Raw genomic sequence first — 21,253 nt, 5'->3', positions numbered from 1 at the left:
GTCCAAAGACTTGGATGCAACTGAAAAATAACTGAATAATATTCATGAAGCACCTACTATGTGTACTTGGTGCAGAGAATACTAATACAGAGAATAAAATAATCACTGCTTTCGAAAAGCTTATTATTATTTGACACTCACTAATTGCCGACATGAGGTAGTGAGCTCTCTGTCACTCTCAAAAACAATGTGTCCAAATCAGGAACCACTTAATGGAAATATAATAGAAGGGATTTATGATTCAAATAGGTAATTAGATTGATGCACTCTGAAGTTCATGCCAAACGCAAGATTATATTATTCTACTTTTTTAAATATTTAATTTCAATCTAAGACTTAAATTGTATAATAATGAAACATGTGCATTAATTCCCTTATCTATCCCAAAGATGGGAATATATTCTTATTCCGTCTATCTGTTACAGATGCCATTGAGAAACGTCTCTGAATCCTTAGTGACCTTTGGAGGAGACAAAACAGTATTCCCCGTTTCCAAGTACAATACACACTGTATCAAAATCCTGAAAATGTGCATGTTGGGATGAGAACTCTTCTCCTCAATACTCTGCCTCTCACCTTTGTTCACTTGTGGGAGCTGGTACTCCCAGCATCAGTCCCAGAACTGAGACTCCCAGCAAGAGTCTACAACTTGCTGCTCCATCATGAAGTTATTTCCACTGATACTTAAAAATCAGAGTTTCAATTGGCATTAATTAAAGATGCAACTTTCAGGGTTCACCTCCCATTGCTCCCAGTACTCCCCACTCCCCATCCCTAATATTCTCCCTCTGTAGTCCTAAAAGCTTTAGATCTCACTTTTGGTAAATCCTTACTGGGGTCACAGACTTTGTTTCATTTTCTTTAGTAAGTCTCCCATCCTTTTTTTCTCTTTTTAATATATATTAGTTACTATGGAAACAAGGCTACTACTGACATGGGCAGAACTGAATAATACTCTGTTGAAGCATTAAAAAATCAATCGTTTTCAGAATAGAAGCATGTGGTCAATCAAGGACGTTCATAACATGGTTTAGGAAATACAACAGTGGGTGTGTTAACATTCTCAGCGACCACATGTTTATCCACATGCCATTTATCAAAAAACTCATACATTTATTTACCCTCATTTGAGATTACAGTCTGCACTATGATTTTCTTCAGCTTCTTGGATATGTTTGGCCTTTTGACCTGTTATGCAAATAGGATTAAATAATTTTCTCTCCTCATGCCTGTTGGAAAGAAATGCCTTGACCTCTTAAATCCTTTCATAACATCCTTTATGTCTTTCTGTTTAGTAGGAATACATGAGGAAGAAGCTACGTTAGTTTGCTAAAGTGGTAGAAATTAAAAACTTGTTAATAACAATTTAATATTTTGTTTAGAATACTCTGTTCCTTTTGTCTTTGTTCCCTTTTTAAAAAACATCCTAATACGTAAACAAAAATAATAAAATTATAAAGCTGAAAGAGCACAGAACCAGGATTCATTAGATCTCTTTGTGGACAAGTCATACAACTATGCCTTGGTTTCCTCATCTACAAGAAGATAATTCTACCTGCCCTAAGTGTCTCCCTCAAATTTTCGTGCATTGTTTAACCTGGTTATTTCTTCTATCCTTATCCTTATCATTTTATATCATTCTTATCTATGTTCATGCTACCTATCACCAGTAGAATATTAGCTCCCTGGAGGCAGAAACGATACCTATCATTTTGTGATCTTCAAATCCCCAAATTCAAGTATATCGCTTAGAAATATGTAAGCTCTTAGTAAATATTGAAATAATACCTACCACTGCCAGGTTATTGTGAAGATGAAATGAGTTAGCATATAAAAAAGCATTCTGAAAATCATAAAATGTTTTACAACTGACAGGTGCTATCATAACAATTTTAAGTTATCTGGTTGTACACAGTATAGAAACTTAGTCATAATCCTTTTTTTTTTTTAAAGAATTTTTAAAGATAATGCCCAACATGTATTAAGTACTGTGTGTCAGGCTCCAGGCAACATGGTATATCAAAAACTTATCTTAAAGTGAAGATGATGATGCAGACTTCTGAAACATATAAATAAGCCATGGGCATGTCACTTAATTTCACAGTGCTCTAGTCAACTCCTTAAGACTCAGTTGTGGAGAATGAACTAACATAAATGAGTTTCCTTTTTGGAGAGTTACCTATGTTAATCAACTCACAAGCCAGGTCTAGTCCTCTTTCCCTGAAAGTGTCCCATTCTTAAGGATATTACATTCTGATAGTAGAATACAGTTAGCCACTTCTTTTTAATACTTTTCCAAAGCTATCATCATGTAAGAAATGCTTGCCAGTATTAAGACTGCACTATACAATTTCGTCCCATTCTGTCTTTTGAAATTATCTTCCCTCACCTATTTTATGCTTAAGCCAATCTTACATGAACATTATCTGCCTATGTTCTCCTGCTTCCATATCATTGGTCAGGATGTTCCACTCTTCGCGCACCATAGGCATTTAATAAACACTTAATGGCTGTTTGATAATTCCTTAGTTCCAGAATGCCTTCCTTCTTTCTTTTTTCCTGAGAAAATCTAATCTATCCCTTAAAGAACAATTTCAATTTTATCTACCTCAAGAAGCTTTCCTGATGGTGGCTGAGAGTGATACAATTAAAGTAGGGATTTGGAGTTTTAGAACCTGAGTTTAAATCTTAGCTCTGTCATTTATTTATTATCTGTGTGACTACAACTTCTGTATCTGTCAAATGAGAAGGCTTAAATTAGTTGATTTCTAAGCTCTCTTCCATCTCCCTCCTAAAAAAAGGACTAGTATCTTTTGTTTCTACACCCCCTGCACTTCCTAACCTATTCTATTTGTAGTTTAATTCATGTTTGTGCATCTCCATTCCTCACTAGAGAAAATCTTTGCTCTAAACAGAGTATATATTTTCCAGTACTCTCTAGCTTTCTCTCTCTCTCTCCCTCTCCTTCTCCACCTTCCTCTTTCTCTTTCTTTTCCCTTTCTCTGTCTGACTCTGTCTGATTCTGACTGTATCTCTGCCTCTGTCTGTCTTTCTGTATCTCTGTCTTTCTGTTTCTGTCTGTCTGTCTCTCAAATAGAAGGTGAGAAGACGTCAAGTGCTTTCATATTGAATTGTGGGTAGTGATACACAATTAACTAGAGAAATAGAAATCTACCAATTTTCACAATTTCCATTATGAAAGTGGCCATGTTTCTCTGAGCGGATAATTATCCATTCAGATAACTACAAAAGTTGCTCATATATTCTGTCAACTTTAGCTGAATTTTAATTGCAAAATAGAGCTAGTCCCCCTTTTGACTTTAACTACTCATGAATACAGAAGGGTTAGTTTTTCTCTGTACTACCCCCCTTTCCCTGCCCCCCAATCCTGAATCTATCAGATAGCATTTTTTAAACACTTACTACATGCCAGGCTTTGGCTGAAACTCTGACTATTTCTATATAGATAATAGGGACAGTCAGGCAGTCAGTCAGTGAGTGGAAAGTGTGCTCAAAAAGTCAAGAAGACATCTTCCTGAGTTCAAATATGACCTCAGGCATTAATCAGCTATGTGATCCTGAGCAAGTCACTTAATTCTGCCTCAATTTCCTCATCTATACAATGAGCTGGAGAAAAAAATGACAAATCTCTCCAGTATCTTTGCCAAGAAAATTCAAATGAGATCACAAGGAGTAGGATATGACTGAACAACAAATTTAGATGGGAAGTGGAGAAGAAGATATAGCAAAGGAATATCTATATGTATAAAAATACCAAAAATATCAGAATCCTTCATAGTTTATTCCTATGACAAATTACACAGTTCACCCTTATGCTGCTGTATTACAGAAGAAATTTTATAACTGATATTTATTTTTTAAAACTTGGGCCAATGATTTCAGAAAAACTTGGAAAGGCTTACATGAACTAATGCTAAGTGAAGTGAGTAGAAACAGAAAACACTGTACACAGCAAAAGCAAGATTATATGATCAGCTGTGATGGACTTGGCTCTTTTCAATAATGAGGTGATTCAAGGCAATTCCAATACACTTATGAAGGAAAGTACCATCCTCATCCAGGAGAACTACGGAGAGTGAATGTGGATCAAAGAATAGTATTTTCACCTTTTGTTGTTTTTTATTTGCTTTGCCTTTTTTCTCTCATTTTTTTCTTTTTGATCTGATTTTTCTTTCACAACATGATGCATATAGAAATATATTTAGAAGAATTGCACATGTTTAAGTTTTATCAGATTGCTTGCTGTCTAGAGGAAGGAAGGGAGGAAGAAAAATTTGGAGCACAAGATTTTGCAAAAGTGAATATTGAAAATTACCTTTGCATGTATTTGGAAAAATAAAATACTGTTTTAAAAGGGAATTAATACAAACACACAAAAAGAACTTGAGTTAACATACTTATTGCATGAACACTAATGTATCCATTATTTATTTGCTCCTCTGATTGTCACATTGCATAGTCAGGCAGTCAGTGGGATGACTTGAACTTTTAAACAAGTCTAAACATATAGAATATCATATTGAATAGCCAAATAGTCAAAATTCATTCAGTGGTTTCAAGTCTTCCAAAATCATGAACATTTCTCTAGAAATACCATAACCTATGTCACACTCATATGGCTCCTATACTACCAGAGTTTTCCATAACATAAAAAGAATGTAGAGTACTGAAATAGCTATTTGTTTCAGAATTGATGCTATTCAGTATCCCCGAAAATATAAGTAAGGTTTTACTAAATAAAATATCTGGCATTAATTTTTCATCTCAATCTGAAAGCTATTCCTTTCCTATTACAAAAACTTTGTAGACAAAAGTTTATCAACAAAAATAGTTGACTTTTATATAACACTTAGTCTCAAGTACTTATTATTTATCCTTAGAGCTTTACCTGCTCCTTTCACATATAAAGAAGCTAAAAGTCATGTGAAGTGACTTTTCCAGGATCACAGAGCTACACAACATCAGAAACAGAATTTGACCTCAGGTTTTTCTGACTTCAGCTTAAGTGTTCTAATAACCTCAACATTTGCCTCAATTAATTATTAAAAAAAAATCATCTAAACATATGGATAATTAGGGATCTAAAATATTATTTGGCCACTGATTGGCCACTAATAGGCTTCCATCTAAACATTTATCTGTCTAATATAGGTAACAATTTCTAAATTATAATCCAATTATATATTGGATATCCAATTCTCTAAGACTGATCAATTGAAAAGCATTTATTAAACACCTAATAGATACATATAATACTAGGTACTGGAGTTACTAGGTCCAAAAAAAAAAGAAAGAAAAAAAGAAAGAAAGAAAAAGAAAAAAAGTCATCTTTATCATCTACAATCTTGCTAAGGGAAACAGCACATTTGTGTATATGGATATATACACACAAAATGATGTAAAGATAATTTTGTGAGGAAAGCCATTAGTGGTGGGGGTGGGAAGGAGGAGGATAATCAGAAAAGTCTTGATTTGTATTTGCTAAATTGAGTTTCAAGGAAATTAGGAAGTCTAGAAGGCAGATACCAAAAGGGAGGACATACTAGTCTAAGGGGCCAACAAGTGCAAAGATGTGAAGATAATAATTTGAGACTGTATTTGAGGAGTTTCAAGAAGAACAATTTGACTTGACTGTAGTGTTCATGAAAGGTAATAACTATCTGGAAAAATAGTTTGGGGCCAGGTACTGAAGGGCTTTTAAGTGTCAAAAAAAGGAGTAGATATTCAAATCTAGAGGTAATAGTAACCTGAGTTTGTTGATAGAAAAATAACATAAATTTGTTCTCTTTGAAAATCATTTTGGCAACTGTATGGAGTTCCAGTGCATGCTATCTCTAAACAGTTTCCTCATCAGGAAATTCTACCTTTAATCTAGCTTAACATCCTCTCTGGATTTAGTTAAAGTTTATTTTTTACTATACATTCTTAAGTGAAGTCAGAAAGGAGTTGATTGCTATTTTCCATGTAACAAATTTTACTGGATCAGAGAAGATACTATTCTTCTTCTTGCTCACTTTCTACTAACCATTATGACTCCTCAGTATGAAATCTTGTGTTATCATTCACTCTTATATCTCTCCTATAAGTTATCTCTACTCCCATTGCCATCACCCTAGTATAAGTCGCTCAATTTTATTCTATTTTCCTAACAGACCTTCTTTTGGGAAGCTAGAAGGCATAATGGACAAAGGGCCAACTCTGGAGTCAGGAAGACCTGAGTTCAAATGTGATCTCAGACATTTAGTAGCTATGTTATCCAGAGCAAATCACTTAACCATAACTTTTTGCTTCAGTTTCCTTATCTATAAAATGAGGTGGAGAAGAAAAGGGCAAACCACTCCAGTATTTTTTCCAAGAAAAATCCAAATGGGGTACAAGAGAATCAGATATGAATGAAATGACAACAGGTCTTCTCCTCTCCTTCCCATCATTCCCATTCATATTGCTGCAAGACTAAAGTCTTGCTTACATACAAATCATGTTATTTCTCTATTCAAAACTCATCACTGGTGCCCCTTTTGCTTATCAATTAAAGGTCAGACTCCTCTACCTGTCACTCATTATGCTCTACAATCTGGTACTCTTAGCTTTTCAGCCGTATCTTATATCACTCCTTTTATATTTTATATTACAGCCAAACTGAACAACTTTTTAATGGAGTAACATTTCCCACTTTCTTTTTTCAATGTCTTTGCTTACAATTATCTTTATTCTGGATCTTACTTAAAGCATTCTAAGTTATATCTCATTTGAAAACCAGAATGAATAAAATAAACCTATTTTGAGGGAAAATGTCTGTGACATACCCTATGTATTAAGAACTTGGCTTTGATGATTCTGAAAAGTTAGGCTGAAAGGTTTAACATTGAATACAATTTAAGCTTTTCTTAGTGATTCAAGTCTATCGCTATAAGCATCAATGAGCAGTTTAGGGAGGACCACCACCTGTTTGTTCCTAACTCTCAAAGGGCCCATATATCATTATGCTTTTTGAATTTCAGATTGACCTTGTGTGTTTTTTTCCCACTTATCCCTTCACTTCAGAAATTAGCAACAACTTTTTTGGAAAAACAGATAACTAAGTTTGTCAGAACTACTTCTAAGTCAGACATAAAAAAGACAAGCAGATCTTTTCTAAGTACCCAAGAGCTTTTCTGCATAGACTTTGTAAAAGCTTTGGCCTATAAGACCTTCTTAGTTCACTTACAAACTTATTTAAAGGTTCTGCTAATCTTATCTAGTTCTTAATCTAGATTCTGCTAGTTAAGGCTGATGGAAAAGAAACTTCTGGATAAGCACATTATAGCTATATTTCATTAGTCATCTAGAAGACTGCATAAATTGTTAAGAAAAATATATTTCACTATTTCTTCTTAATGATCCTAGTCATCAATCTTTCTACTCCTCTATTAGGGTCAGCCAATATTATAGTTGTTATTAAACTTTCTCCTCAGAATAGTATCAATCCAGCTGTAGCAGAAGCAAGATTTTTCATCATGTGGAATACACCAAGAAAAAGAACTTCAAAGACTTTTCTACTTACTTTGTACTAAAAACCACAGCCATTATGTTAATGTGGGAGGCTTAGGCTAAATGATCTCTAATTAAATTCTGCAAATCTAAGTTACAAAATCTTATACAAGGATAAAGGATAAATACATATATTTCTTGCCCTTTCTCATTAGTCAACAAAATATTTTATTATACTATTAGTATTAGTAATGAAATTAACACTCTCTTCTTATTTCAGAAACATTCTCATGTACTCTTAAAATAATATTATTACATTACACACACACACACACACACAATGCTGAATTTAGCTAATCACATTTTCCCTAAATTCTCAGTTTACTTGATAAAAAAAAAAATAGTTTCTATTTACTTCACATTTAACCATGTTCATTTTAGAGTCACTCCATATTAAGGTCTGCCAACTCTTTTATTTTTTAAGTAATAAAATGTCTATATTTATTTGCTCAAACTATCTCACAGGATTGTTGGGAAGATCAAATGAGATTAAAACACTAGAGGTAAACTTGCTTTTAAAAAGTTCTAAGTTCTGGCCAAATGTAAGTTGCCATAACTGTTCCTGTACTACAATGGATCTGGAATTGTAGAGTCATAGGATTTTTGAGCTAGAAGAAATCCTAGAAATCCTCTGGTATAAATCTTAATTTTGGGAATAAGGAAATTCAGGCCTAGATTGGTTAAATGACTTCTCCAAGGTCATGCTGCTACTTCATGTCAAAAATGGGCTAAGACTAGGTTTCCTAGGTCTCTTTCACTCAAATACTGAGCCACTCAAAAGTAATCTTTCTCTTTGAGTATTCATCCATTTAATTTTTTGGATACACAAGTTAAATTGACTTCACTAAAATTTTATGTTGAATTTTTCGTTGCTGATTTAGTTGCTGTCCCATGTTTAGCTCTGTAGCTATGCACACAATCTTTTTAAATTGCACTGACTACCTAAAAGAAGCACTAATACTCTTTCCCGACACCTCGAAGGACTGAAGTTTACCCACCACGAATCTAAGGCTCTACATCATTTTGGCAGAGTTCAGAGGAAAAAGCAACCCCTGGATTGTGCGCCACACACGTGCCTAAAATGACAAGTTTCCGGGTTTCCATCCACACACGCCACGCCACAACAAAGGAAAGCTCAAGACTCCTAGCACCTCACTTATTTGTTTTAGTCCACACCTGTGAAGAACAAAATGCACACCGGATTCCTTTTCTGCCAACGTATCTGGACACGTTGGATACTATTCCGGAGAAGCATCTCTCGGAGCCTGCGTCTACACCGGACATATGCTCCTGGATACACAAAGAACTGGCAGCGCTTTGGAGCTCAGGAGCCGTACCGGGTACCATCGCTCTCGCTCAGTGAGTTATCCGGGCTTTTCTATGCCCGTCTCTCACCCGGGCGTCAGAAATCTGCCTCTCATTCGATCAACGGAAGCTTGCGCGAAAGATGCAGACGGTAACGAATCTGACAGAGGTACCTGTCTCTCAGGCTGCTTCTTCGAGCAGTTTGGTCCTGGGCATCTCCTAGGAGATGCACAATTGCACTGTCAGAGAGCTGGCTTTTGCACCGGACTCGCATCCTCGCGTGCCCGGCACTCTGGCGGAGAAGGATGCTCCCGGTCCCATCTGAGCACATCTCCCAAAGCAGCGTCGCCCTCCCCATTCTCCATCGCCGCCCCGCAAGATGCCCCTACCTGGTAGCTGGCTGTCAGAAAAGCAGCGGCTGCATCCCCTTTCTCTCTCCCCTGTTACATCGCTCCAAGCGCCATGTTCCCAGTCTCCCTGGGTGCACAGTGTGTAACTACTACAGGCTGGGCTGGGGAAAGGGGGGCGGGGGTGGGGAGCGGAGGGGAGGAGAGGGTGGATAGAACCAAAGCTTCCTACATGAGACCCAAACCTACTCTCTCGACTGAGCATGCCCAGTTCCGGCGTTTGGAACCACGGAGGGGTTTTTCTCTCTGCTAAATCCACTTCTCCGTGTTTTAGTTGCAGCCAAGAGGACAGACTGGCTCAGGCAGAGGGGCCGGCCTCGCGTGGGTGGGTGGGTGGGCGTGGGGAGCTGAGGGTGGCTCCACGAGGACCAGCCTGACCCCGGAATATGCTGGTACCCAAGAGAAAGACGGTGGCAACGGAAGCTCGAAGAAAGCTGCTTTTTACTGCCTGAAGTTACTTTATCTTTGACCGGGGAGAAGCATGTCACCCACCTCCAAGCCTGGACATTCAGTTTACAATTTGACAAGTAGAATCAGGAGGTGTGTGGAGGTCGGGGAGCACTTTGCAAAGGCCGTCCCTAAGGCTACCCTGGGATGAATGTGGACTTGCCATTCTTATCCCTGCAAAATAGATACATTGTTGGAGACTGGAAGTCAGTCTTGTGCTCTGCTCTCAGAGTGGACAACCTAGTGATTCAAACTGTCTTGGGTGTTTCCTACCTCCAATACATCCCACCCTTCGTGGTGGTCAGAGGTAGTTCTAGGTGCCAACAGCAACTATTCTTAAAGTTTCTCTTGGGGATAACTGCATCTTCCTTAAAAACGAAGCTCTCTGGTGACTTTAAGCTTATGGATCCATGAATGGTTCTGCCAATAAAACCTGACTGAGATTGGGTTGGGGCACCTCTTCCTTTACAATGTGAGGAAATTTCTATCAGATATAGGTAAAGAATAAATTCCGAAGCCTCTTTCCACTGGCCTGATTGACCACACCCTTAGTCGCTTTCTCACCCTTTGCCCTTTGGTTAAGGTTAGAGCCGGGTGAAGGGGGTGCAGGGTCGGTCCTTATCTTTTACAACCTATTCCACAATCTCTTTGCCTGCCTTCCCCTAGCTGTAGCTAAAACCTGGATCGGAGAGTCAAATATTCAGTACTTCCAATAATGTGTCTGGGCATGCTCAATAAGGGAAACTAACAGGTTCTGAATTTAAGAGAAAGTGATTGCATTCAAGTAAGCAGGCTTTTCAGCAGAATTACTGCTGGTACTTCCAGCTGGCAAAGAGAAAGATAGATATTCAAATTCTTTTCCTGTCGTTAAAAAAGTAAACTTTCCCAAGAGCTGACTTTTCCTCAGCACTCCAGACATTTCTTCCAAGAATTTTCAAAATCCACGTTGTATGGAAGATGGGAGTGAATACCATAGTTATTGAGTTTTCCCATTGGGGGTAATCCGAAGGCACTGGAAGGCCCTTCTTTAGGATTTAAGGAAGTAATACTCATCTCTTTTGAGGCATTTTCCATCAAAGAATGAAAAAGCAGCTGTTCTCTGAAGGGTTTTTCATTTAGTTTGTTTAGTCCGAAGAGATCTTAACTAAATCAATCCCATCCCTCTTCTTTTGGACAGCACCAAAGTCAAAAGAAGTTGCCCGATGTCAAACGAATAAGCGGAGACAAGATTGAACCTAGATTCTATAGTCTCAAATCCAATCCTTTCTTTGGTAAATGGATTTATCTTCAACAGCCTACAGAAGATTTGCATATGCAGTACTAACATTGTTCAGTATCCTCCCATGGCTAAATAGTTAATTGCAAAGTAATTATCCTTCTCTGGCTCTCGGATTTTTCATTTACTCAAAGCCCATGCAGCAATAGTTGCCATACAAAAACATAAATCCTTGCTAAGAAAAAATTTCCTTTCTGCTCCCCTTTCTTAAATATTCCTCTTTATAACAGGGAAATGTTATGATTCCTATTCTTTTAAATGAAAGAACAGAGAACATATTTCTGATTTCTTGGACAGAATTATGGTATTTCTGAACTGGAGAATACCTTAAAAATCGCCTTTACAAACAAGGGAATTGATGCCCAGAAATACTGATATCAAGAGATGTCACTAAAATAGTAAGGAATAGAACCAGTATTCCAATCCATATTTCTGATACTCTGTTTAATGCTATATCTAATTGACTACTAATGGACTCAGAATAAGGAAAACCAGAATTCTAATCCTGCCTCAGACACTATCTTTATCTGTATGACTCTGGACATATCATGGAAGCTCAGATTTTACATCTGTTAAATGAGGAATTTAGATTCAACACCCTTCAAGATGCCTTCTAATTTTGAATCTATGATCTTATGATTGCATAGATTAGCTAACTACTTCTAAACTACATTTTTTTCTTTTAGTTTTCTGTTTAAGTACTTCCTCTTTTTTTACCTTCATTCCTCTCCTTTCTCTTTTATTTTCTCCCCAATAGTCACCCGAGGAGTGGCCAGATGATGCATTTTTGAAAAATGGGAGAATTGGACTATTGCAGTAACCTACTGATTGGTCTTCCTGCCTCAACTATTTCCTCACTTTAGCAATTCAGCTCCTCCGCTGTCAAATTGATTTTCCTAAAGCTGAGAGCCAGTGATTTCACTCCTATCGCTCCTATCTCCCCATTCAATGTACTCCAGTGACTCTTATTTCTCACATTGACTATAAAATGCTCTCATTCTAAACCCATAACAACCTGATCCCCTTTTACCTCTACACTCATCTTATACCTCACTGCCACTTAAGTACTTTGGGATCTAGTTACACAGACCTTTTTGCTGTTCCTCTCACAAAATGTTGCGTTTTCCTTATCCTTATCATGGCTGATCCTAATGCCTGGAATACCCCTTATTTTTTATCTCTCAGTTTATCTTGCTTTAAATCACAGCTGAAATTCCATATTTTATGAAAAGTCTTTTCTAATCCTCCTTAATGTTTGTCTTCATTTCCTTGATTATCTTTGATTTATCTTATCTACATTTTGTTTGTACTTAGTTGTTTGCTTGTTATCTCTTTTTCTTATACTCTGAGCCCCTAGAAAGCAGGAACTATATTTTGCCATTTTTTTTTTTAAATCCATAGTACTTAACACATTAAGAATTTCCCCCCCCCCCCCCCCCCCCCCCCCCCCCCCCCCCCCCGAGGCTGGGGCTAAGTGACTTGCCCAGGGTCGCACAACTAGGAAGTGAGTGTTAAGTGTCTGAGACCACATTTGAACTCGGGTCCTCCTGAATTCAAGGCTGGTGCTCTATCCACTGAGCCACCTAGCTGCCCCTCATTAAGAATTTTATAAATATTTAGTAATTAAGTGGTAGCTTAAATCTCTTCCTTTTAGAACTGTTTAATCTTATAAGGTTGAATCACAGAACACACACATACCTCAGTAGTTAGATCTAGATATCTCTTAGAAGTGAGAAACTTGGGTTTTTTTTTTTGTTTTGTTTTGTTTTTTGTTTTTTGTTTTGTTTTGTTTTGTTTTTGGTATTAATTACCTACTTATTTTAATAGCTTTTTGTTTTGTTTGTTTAAAAGTTTTTTTTTTAATTTCATATAATTTTCCATCTTTTCATTTTGTTTGGTCATGTATTATACTATTCATAGATTAGAGACATATTTTCTTCCTTTCTCCTATAATTTGTTCATGATATCATCCTTAAGGTCTAAATCATGTATTCATTTGGATTTTCTTTTGCTAGACAGTATGAAATTGTTAGTTCATATCTATCTAGTTTCTATCAGATGTTTTTCTAGTAGTTTTTGATGAGTTCATATTCTCAGACAGTAAACTACTATAATTACTTCTTACTATGTTTACTTACCTAATTTGTTACATTTTACCTTTATAAATTTCCATATAAAAATTAAAAATTATTTTTGTTATTGCTCAGTCATGTCTAACTCATTGTGACCCCATTTAGGTTTTCCTTGACAAAGACCCTGGAGTGATTTGGCATTTCCTTCCCCAGATCATTTTATGGATGAGAAAACTGAGGCAAACAGGGTTAAGTGACTTGTTTAGGGTTCACACAGCTAGTACAAGTTGGATTTGAACTCAGGTTTTCCTGACGCTTAAGTTCAGCATTCTATCCACTGTGCCATCTAGCTTCCCTTTCTAGATTTTTTAACCAGTATCAATCAAATCATTTTAATTATTGCTTTATACTATAATTTGAGAACTGGTATTCCAGACTTCATTCCCTCCCACTTTCATTATTTCTATTTAGAATCTTGACCTTTTTGTCTTTCAGATGGATTTTAAAGTTATTTTCTAGTTTTAAATTCTTTTGTAGTCGTTTTTATTTTATTCTTTACTAATTCAATCATTTGGTGGATTGATTGGTAAGGGATTGAATAAAATCAATTTGGGTAATATTGCTATTTTTGTTATATTGGTTTGATCTATCCACGAACAATCTGTATTTCTAATTATGTAGTCTGTATTTCCAGAAAAAAAAAAGTTTATATTTAAATTCATATAGCTCTCCAAATTCAGGCCAGTTTCAATGGCTTTGTGATGAAGAGAGCCATCTGCACCCAGAACTGAATATAAATACACAGTACACATAGAAAATACATAGTATTTTTACTTTTTTGTTGCTATTTGCTTGTTTTCTGTTTTGTTTGTCATTATTTTCCTTTTTTGATCTAATTTTTCTTGTGCTGATTGATAATTGTGGAAATATGTATAGAAGAATTGCATATGTTTAACATATATTGGATCACTTGCCATCTAGCAGAGAGGGTTGGGGGAAAGAAGGGGAAAAAAATTTGGAACACAAGATTTTAAAAGGGTGAATGTTGAAAATTATCTATGCATGTTGTTTTGAAAATAAAAAGCTTTAATAATAAAAAAGGAATATAAATTGATAGTTTTCTTTCTCTAATTTGACTGTGTCTGATTTAAGGTATCAATGTAATATTTGTTTCATTGAAGGAATTCTGTGTGATGACTTATTTTCCTATTTTTATCAAATTGTTTACATTAAATCTTTTATTAACTGTTAAATTGAGATTAAATGAGACTCATTTCATTTCAATTTTGACCCCAAACTAGCAAGTGAGCAGTCTAATTAAGGCCCAGACCATTATAGGAAGTAAGGTGTCATAACAATTAAGCTAAAGTCAGAAGACTGAGGTGCTACATTTGAACATGAAGTAGCAAGTTCAGAGAAAGAACACTCGAGTGGAAGTGTGGTCAACAACCCAAGTGTTGACCACATCTATGACACTGAGCAAGTCCCTCACTTCACTGATCTTCAGCTTTTTCATCTGTAAGATGACCAGATGACATCTCTATCCTTCTGCCAAATCATAAAAATGAATCAAATCTTCCTTCTTGTGCCTTTAATTTTCCAGTGGTTATAGTAGCTCATGAAAAAAAAAATTTAGAAATTACATTTGTGGAGATTTTGTGATTAGATAAGACTCTACACTTTTAAAATACTAATGAATTCTAAAAGTTGGAGGATGTAATGAATTCAGAATGATGGGTGGCAGTACAGACTGCTTTGCTACCTTTGTATCTTACTAAATTTTTCTTCTATCTTTCTGTGACCCCCCCCCCTCAGAAACACATAATCATTCTCTACTAATTGAGACTTCTTTATATTCACTTTGGGTACTAGCTATTTATTATCATTAGGAAAAATAAACAATCAGATTGTATCTGCAGAAATGCTATAAAACAGATACCTATTGGTAAGCTTTACTGCTGTGATACTGTCATGGTGTGTATCTGTTTTGTGTAAAAACTATCATAAAATAATCAATATAGATATAAATAATATGGATTTATAAACCTGCTAAGGGCTCATGTCTCTTTTCTTTGTGAGTTAACATTTTATGTAACATGTTCAATTTAATTAGTCTAAATGATCCTTAACTAAAAAGCACAATTATCTTCTCAAATTGTTGGTAAGCAATAGATTCTATATATTTTCATATATAAGATACATCTGTTTTTATATATATGCATATATATGTGTATGTGTGTTTTTGTATGTTATATATGGATATATATGTTTACATATAGGAGAGGTGTTAACAATTAAAATTTATATCATGTCTTAATTTTTGAATTGAATATTCAATTTTAAATTTTTTATTTTTTTTTTTTATTTATTTTTTTTTTTTGGTGAGGCAATTGGGATTAAGTAATTTGCCAGAGGCACATATCAAAGAAGTGTTAAGTGGATTTGAACTCAGGTCCTCCTGAAGGTGCTTTATCTACTGCACCATCTAGTTGTCCCTGCTTACATTAATTTTAACAATCTAAAACCAAAATCAACCTCATATGATAAAATCTATCATACAGATAAAATTTATTTGAATATTATTCCCGATAATTTTGACAAAATACACAAAACTAGCAGATTATTTATGTATTATAAGGAACAAATATTTTTGCTGTAATATTTGGCACTTTAGTTATTGCCCATCTATGTTGGTAGAGTTTCTTTGAAGGTAAGTTCCTGGCACTGATGAAATCATAAAACTAGTTTCGGTGCTTGAAAAACTTTTATTTTGGTTAATGTCAAAATTAGCCTTACTGTTATTAACATTGTCTTATTTGGAACCAGTATAATAAGTACATTTAAATTATATTACAAATACTGCAAATCATCTAATTTTGTTCTATATTTGTAAATTACTATTAATCAGTATTGCTCCATTATAATGAATCATATTTATCATGGTGATACTGAGGTATTACTGCCTTATCAAAGAAATCAAACTATATGTGACAATAGAATTACCAAATTCTGTCAGCTATCACTGTAGTAATCAAGTTAGTTTATTATAATTTCTCATTTGTTAAATAAACTAATTCAGAAAGGGCAAATATTTAGGCAGAATATTTAGTGAACAAGAACAGCTTATTCTATTGCCATGTAAAAGAGACTATATCAGTCTTGATTTGTAATTTTAAACATAATATTTGAAATAAGTGATTTTCCACTGCTTTCTTGTAGAGATTTCAGTTGGGTGAAGCATGAATAAAATTGCAATTTCAATGACATTAAAAACAGCATGTTCCAACTCTGAAGATATGAGTTCACTGACCTGTAGAATACAGTCAGAATATAGTCACCTGTAGAATATAGAATACAGCTTCTTTGTCTATCATTAAGGACCCTCTATAATTTGGCATCACCCTACCCATTCTAATCTTACTTTAACCACCAGATGGCATTTCTAGCCACTAACCTGATTCTATTAGGGAAGAAAAAAATCAGGCTCTGGAGAATTTTGGGTAATTGCCAAATTCTCGGTTTCTCAAATAGTAGCAAGTTTCTTCCTTCCAACTCAACTTCTTGGTAGACATCTGTGCTTGAATTTTCATTTCTGACTTTTGGTTGTCCTTTTCAGACTTTCTTGTCTGCCATTAGTCTGAAACTTCTCTTCCTCTGAGGTTCCGTCTATACAAATTTAACACCAAATGAAATCCCAGGTACTACTCCAGATTTTTTCAAATTTAATTTAATTTAATACCTCCCTCATCTTCCTCTCTACTATAATTCCTGCACTCATAGTAGAGGAATTTTGAAGTTCCTTCAAATAGCATTCAATCCCAGTTGTTCATTATTCTTAAACACCCATATTTCCCTTATCAGTCAACTACTGTAGTCATACCTTTGATGTTAATAGCATCATAATTGTTAAAAAAAAAAAAATCCTTTTTTAGCCATTATTTACTTTCATCCAATCTCCTTATTTCCCCTAAATCTATTCTTCATTCTCCCCATTGTCCATTTAATCTGTTATACTTATATCCTATTACTCTTCTCCATGCATTCAATGCTCCAGGCACACAAGACTACTTTCTGTCTAAAAATATTGGCTACAGGGGCAGCTAGTTGGTGCAGTAGATAAAGCACCAGCCCTGAAGTCAGGAAAATCTGATCTCAAATCTGGCCTCAGACACTTAATATGGCCTAGCTGTGTGACCCTGGGCAAGTCACTTAACCCCAATTGCCTCAGGGGAAAAAAAGAAAGAAAACATTGTCTACACTTTGTGCTCTGCTCTTACAAATTTTCTCCTCCACTTTTGTGGGCCTGGATGTCTACTGTTTCCTGTTTTGCCTATGAATTTCTACCTATCCCCAACCACTATGGATCCCTTTCTTGATATGCCTCTTCAGTAACAATATTTTCCCTAAGATCTCACAAAGGATTTTTCTAACACCCTAATACTATCAAAAATACTTACTGTTTTTAGGGCTTTAAAGCTCGTATGGATGTATTTATGTATGTGTGTATATATGTTTAATCTCAATAAGATTTATAAGAAAAAAAAAACATGTAAAACACTTTCCTTATGTGCACTCCTAGATACCTATGAAATAGACATTTATGGTTATTATCATACCTTTTTTAATAAAGGAGGAAACTGAGGTTCAGAGAGCAAAGTGATTTGCCCATAGACAAAAAACTAACAAATGTCAGAGGCAGGATTTCAGACCTTTCTGACTCCAATTCATCATCCTTTTCGTCCCTTTATTCTATTTCCTATAAAAGTTAAAGTACTATGTAAAAGTGAATTATTGTTACTAAGCAGCTCTCCCACCTTACTCTGCCCAATTTGGTAAGCTCCATTAATTTCTTGAGAGAGAAAAACACAAAAAAAATCCAAATATGATTTGGATTATACACTTCAACATCATGTATATGGAATTCTTAGGAAACTTGTATATTTAAATTTGTGCCAGAGCTAGGTCAGGAGTCCTATATGAAGCAAAAGATTCTGAATAACTAAAGCATAATATATATTCACTGATTTTATATTAGCATCCTAAATGTAATGGCTATTCCAGCTGAGCAATTAAGGCTTTCTACTTGTATGTTTCTAATACACAAATGTTCATAATTGCCCTTCTGCTAAAATCACAGCAGGCTCTTAAAGTGCTTCATAAGATATATTTCCTGTCAGTTTAGAAGAAAAATCATCACAAGACCATTTCTCATTGCCTTCCCAAGCTGTCATTTCATTTTGGTGGGGCCAGAAAATGAACCCCAATTAGAATCAACACTCTGCCATGATATATGATATCTACCATGTTTTGCCATGCTTCCAGTTCTATTTAATTCGACAAATATTGATTAAGCAGCTGCTATGTGAAGAACACCTCTCCACCTCCCCACCTCCCCTCTTTAGTGCTGGGAATATAATTAGGGAGAATTTGATCTCTTGCCCTTACAGTCTCCTAAGGAGAAAGGACACAGTACAGTAGTTATGAAACAAAATACTCTATGATAAATGCATCAGAAAGGTAACAAATGAAATGTAATAATGGGATCTGAGGTGGCATTTGTTTTTAAAGTTTGGGTGAGAACTCAGAAGACAAAAAAGGGAAAGATATCATTCCAAAGTTATGGCAGAGAAAAAGTAAAGCATGTTCTGGGGAATAGTCCAATATGACTAAGATGTAGAATGTATAGCTAGGAACACAAAATGATGTTGTATAATGGTGAAAAGGTTGGGTTTCTCCCTTTTCTCCAGTTTGGATCTTAAATACTGGAAAAAGGAATTTGAATCTTGCTTAGTTAAAATGAAAAAAAGCCTTTTTTTTGGGGGGGGGAAGGAAAGATGTTACAAGACCATAAACTATTTATCTAATTAAAGAAAATGACTTACTATGTAATCCAATTAGTAATCTCTAGATTGACATAGATTTATTTGGAGTTATAAGAAGATGGTGACTTTGCTTTTCATAGACCCAGGATAGAGAGATACAGGATTTTAGTGGTTTTCTCTAACTTTTCCATCAGAAATATAAAGAAAACCCTATAGGCATCCTGTGAAATCCAGTTGCACTATTGAATCCATCCATAATCTTGGACCAGCCTCATTTTATCTAGTCTTTTTTTCTTAAATTGCATACCTACCATTGCCACATAAAATCATAGTTCCCACTTGGAAGATAATTTAATAGAATCCCATTTCCTGGCAAGCATGACTTAAAATTGAGGAAAATTGGGAGATATTTATTCAATGAAAATCAGATTAGAGAGTATTGCAGTGTTCTTTTTAGTATCTCATATTGAAAGAGAAAGCAAGAACTGTTTGCCAAGATAAAAAAAAAAGTACCATCATGACTATCCATATAGAATACACAAAGAAAAACCCAATATATTAGTAGCATGACAATTGCAAATACCAGAATTTTTATTTTTTGTAAATATTTCTGGACACTAATATAACCTTCCAAAATCTACTAAGAAAAATTAGAGAGATCATGTTTGTCTTTGAAAGATAAATGGTATCCACAGTAGGCAAACCTGACTCAGGCCAACTTACTGATAATGTAATATTGTAAAATTATTTTAATAATATTGTAATAAAATTAAGTATTCATATATGTTATTCAACATTTAATACAAAGAGATTTACTTAAGTTATAGTATCAAAAGGATATTCAACAAGGATACAGAACTTAGCTAAGATAATTTTCTGGAAATCTATCTAGTCACAGAGGTAAGATGGGGTGACTCATTTTACCTTGGGACCACTACTAAGTCTGAAGGAACCAGACTTTACAAAGTTGAGTCCCTTTTAAGCAAGAGCAGTCAGACACATCAATGTAGCCGGAGGCCACAAGGAAATAGTGTCAACAGTTAGGTGGTTTCTTGGACTAATCAAGTCTAGGAGATCTTATTTGGGTTTTAGAAAAGAATTGGCTTTACCTTCAGAAGAGGTGGAATTGGGAAGAATAATTAACAGGGACAGAGAAAAAATGGAGGGAGGCAGAATAGATATCTCCAGCTCTTCCCTCTCTACACTTTTCCAAGGAAAACTTTAATTCCTTCACAAAGGGGAAGCAGAAAGTAAGGGCCAGAGTTTCACTCTAGGTTTCAATCACTGTTTCATTCCTGGAGAGAAACAGGACACAATTTTTACATCCAAGACTTGACCTCTCTCCCACCAAATATCAGTTCTACAATGAACTATAGTATACATACATATAATGATATAATACATATTACTATACATAATATATACATATAGTAATTATCAAAGAAACTCATATATAATTTGGTAGCAAAACAGAAATTAGGGTTATAATTTTTTTTTCCTTATTGGTAATGAGATAACTCAGTTAAACCAAGAGAAAAATTCAGATGTCATTCACCTGAGGGTAAAAAAAAAAAATCTCCAAAATCTCTAGCATTACAAGCTAGAGATAGAAACATAATAGAGATTGCAGCTCTTCTCATGTCTTCCCAGAGACTTTTCCATCAGCAACCTGAAGTGGGATTGACTTCTTCAATTTTCCTTCTTGAGTAAAGAAGCCAGTAGTGCCCAAAGAGACTAAAACTTGAAGAGAACCCCAAAGACGATCTAAAGAAGAAATGAGGCTATTTTACTCTTTCTTAAGAGTATACTCATATAGGGCAGAGCATTCATTTCTACCAATGGGCTCTGTAACTGGGAGTGCAGTTGTCCAATGAGAAGAAGCCCCCAGAATTGTCCAATATGAATTCTCATTTCCACATAGTCTTACCAGCATATACTGCTGGCACAACCACAGAATACCAATGCTAGAAAGGATCTCTTAAATCCAATCCTTTCATTTACCAGACAAAGATGCCTAGAGGGAGGAAATTCCAAGCTAATAACTAGCAGAACAGAGGCAGGAACTCAGGTCCTCCATCTCTGTGGATGCATTTTCCATTGAAGTAATTAAGGCTGCCTAGAAATGATTCTAAATCGCTCCTTTATATAATTTCTATTCCTAGACAATCGTCTGAGGAAAACTTATTTATGCCTTTCAAACCTCAGCATAACTTCAAACCTTCCAAGATATCTTGAGATTTATTGGATAGATTTCTTAAGGACCAAACCCAATCTGACTCTAATTGTCCATCAATAGGTCCTAGGCTCAGTCCCATTTGGTCATTGTTTGGGTCCCAATTGACTCAGATTGAATGTAAATATGGATTTTATTTT

The 21,253-nt window shown here is 35.3% G+C and overlaps 1 protein-coding gene across 6 annotated transcripts in view; it reads right to left on the bottom strand.

Annotated features, from left to right (window-relative positions):
* The window catches only part of PAK5 (p21 (RAC1) activated kinase 5), a 436,232-nt gene that overhangs the window by 290,927 nt on the left and 124,052 nt on the right, over positions 1–21,253 (bottom strand). Inside the window, exon 1 of one of the 6 annotated variants that reach the window (XM_074287872.1) lies at positions 9,246–9,396. The exons of 4 other annotated variants lie outside the window; for them this stretch is intronic. The gene's annotated coding sequence lies outside the window, so the exon portion shown is untranslated. Of the gene's footprint in view, positions 1–9,245; positions 9,397–21,253 lie in introns of those variants that run through there. One more of the 6 variants, XM_074287873.1, reaches the window with a different exon arrangement.

The sequence above is a fragment of the Sminthopsis crassicaudata genome, chromosome 2, assembly GCF_048593235.1.
Source record: "Sminthopsis crassicaudata isolate SCR6 chromosome 2, ASM4859323v1, whole genome shotgun sequence".
Lineage (NCBI taxonomy): Eukaryota > Metazoa > Chordata > Mammalia > Dasyuromorphia > Dasyuridae > Sminthopsis > Sminthopsis crassicaudata.
This window is presented reverse-complemented; position numbering and strand designations above follow the sequence as displayed.